The sequence below is a fragment of the Carlito syrichta genome, unplaced genomic scaffold, assembly GCF_000164805.1.
Source record: "Carlito syrichta isolate Samal-C Ts95f unplaced genomic scaffold, Tarsius_syrichta-2.0.1 Scaffold306593, whole genome shotgun sequence".
NCBI lineage: Eukaryota > Metazoa > Chordata > Mammalia > Primates > Tarsiidae > Carlito > Carlito syrichta.
In genome coordinates this window covers 34,215-36,822 of record NW_007250689.1, presented here as the reverse complement: position 1 = coordinate 36,822, position 2,608 = coordinate 34,215, and the positions used below count along the sequence as shown (strand labels likewise).

The 2,608-nt window shown below is 42.2% G+C and overlaps 1 pseudogene; it reads right to left on the bottom strand.

Moving 5' to 3' along the window:
- Nucleotides 1-379: 379 nt before the first annotated feature.
- Nucleotides 380-1,328, bottom strand: LOC103265480 (annotated as a pseudogene).
- Nucleotides 1,329-2,608: the final 1,280 nt, after the last annotated feature.

Genomic DNA, 2,608 nt, shown 5'->3' with positions numbered 1-2,608 from the left:
AAACACAATTTTTCATTCTATTATGTCATGAAATTTTGTCCCACAGTCTTCAGTACCTCCTTTCAAGAATAAAATCTTGGCTTTTCTTTTTTGTAACAGAAAGAAGCCGGTTTTTTTTCCAAAACAGAGGAGTATCTACTCACAAAGGTGAGTTCAGACTTGAAAAGCTGAGAAGCACAGAAACAACGCTTTGTGTTCCAGCAGTATTCCTCTCTGTCTCTTTAAGTCACACTCCCACTAGGTTTTAGGTTTCAACATTTTAGTAGGGTCCAATCACAGCAAAAGCATTCCATTTTAAGAGGAATTCCACTTTCTGGTAATCACTCTTCACATGTATTTTCTTTGGGGAAGACTCTCTTCTGAGATTCGTGGAAAGCAGTCAAGAGGCACAAAGCCACAGGGACATACGTCCTCTAAACTTTGCTGCAAAGCATCTTTGAAATAGCAGGTCCCTCACAGCAGCCTTCACGTCCTTGTTCTTCAGTCTGTAGATGATGGGGTTAATCATGGGGGTCACCACCCCATAGAAGAGGGGGATGAATTTGTCTGCAAGGTCCTGCTTGTCTGCCCCCAATGAGTCCTTAGACTTGGGCTTCCCATACATGAAGAGGATGGTCCCGCAGAAGACAACCATCAGTCGAGGGGATCCTCAGGATGGTGGCAATATTTAAGACATAGGAGAAAGAGATGAACAGAACTAGGATCCTCCGGAAGATCAGATTGGTCACTCCCATACTGATCACATTGATGGAGATGTCAGCACAGGCAACTTCGGGACAGCCAGGTTCTCACAGGTGAAATGGTTGATGACATTGTCTTCACAGAAGGGCAACCTCTTTGCAAGAGATGTCTGGACCATGGAGACAATACTTCCAGCTACCCAGAAGCTGCCAGCTGAGGGCACATAGGCAGCATTACTCAGGACCATGGGGTATTAAGAGGATTGCAAATGGCCACATAGTAATCAAATGCCATCATGCTCAGAAGCACATACTCTGTAGATGACATGGTAAAGGAGAGAAACATCTGTACTGCATAGGTTGAGAAGGAGATGGGTTTCTTGGGAGTAAGAAAACCATCCAGAACCACAGGGACTGGGGAGCTTATGTAGTAGATATCCAGGAAGGAGAGGTTCCCCAGGAAGAAGTACATGGGCGTGTGCAGACAGGAGTCAAGGATGGTCACCAGGATGAGGACCTCATTGCCAAGCAGGATCACCAGATACATCAGCAGGAAGAATACGAAGAATGTTTTCTCTAGCTTTGGGTGAACAGAGAGGCCCAGGAAAACAAACTCTGTATAGTGACTGTCTGGTTAGTACCTTCCATGGTGTGTCTCCTCTGTCAACTGGAGAAAATACTCAGAGGTCCAAACTCAACATTCTTTGCCATGTATAGACCCAAGGCATCTGGTCCAGAGTTCCAGTCTGGATAAATGATTAGAAACAATTTTGAGAGCTCATAATATACCTTTCCAAGAAAAAGTAACTACAAAATTTATAACTACAAGGTTTAAAATGAGGATTCTGATAATTCAATGCATTTGATCAGCAGCACAAACACATAACACATTCATTTTTGTGATGCTATATCTTGCATGGCAATTTGTCTCATTAAACTTTGATCAGTAAAGTGACTTTAAGTATGTTCCATGTTCCCCCACTTTGTGCTAGTGACTAGACATATTAGTTGTGAATTCTCACCTTATAGCTATTTCTTCCCTTCAGAGCCTTCTCATGAAAAATATACTCTTGTTGTTCCCATGGGCAATACCAGCTACAGACTTTCCCTCCATCCATCCATCCATCCAACCATCTATCCGAAAACACCAACACTAGTTTGAAAGACCCAGGTTGATGTGATTTGTAGGAAAGAGTGAAAACTTGTTCTTCCCACTCTGTCTTGGTTCTGTGTTTAGGGAAAAATTTCCAGTTGAACTACCAGTATCTGTAAAAGGCAATTTGAAATCAGTGCTGCGATTGAGACTACTGTCCTGTCTTTAAAAGTTTAGAAAGAAATGTACAGTGTCAGAAAACTTTTTATACTACTGGGACAATGCCCCCAAGATGAAATTATGCAGAAAGCACTCCAGGAAATCTTCTTTTATTCCTTCCTTGGTTCCTACTGAATATGTCCATTCTTAGACCACTGAAGGCCAACAGGAAAAGCATTTGTATGTCCTGCTTGAATTTCTGCAGACTTCAAAATGCTAAAAATTCTTGAAAAGAGGCTGAGGAGCTAAACATTATTTAGGAATATCCTCTATTCATAACATTATGGAAACAGCAGCTGTGTACACATGATTCTAAATCAAGTACTCAAGGGCATGGCTGTGGACACCTGGGTGGGGGTGGGGGCGGGAGAACTTCCACATAGACCCTTGGGGAGACTTTAAGAAGAAGACAGTTTATGGCTAGGTCTTGAACAATTGGGGGAAATTACACATGTAGAGACAAACAAGGGGTGAAAGGACGTAAAGGACGATCTTGGAGATCTTGGAGACAGAACTTATCCTTGTTTATTTCTTTTACAGCCTCAACAAGTCATTTGTTTGAAAAGCAACACAGAACAGGAAGGTATAACACAGAGTTTAGGGAAGACATTCTATG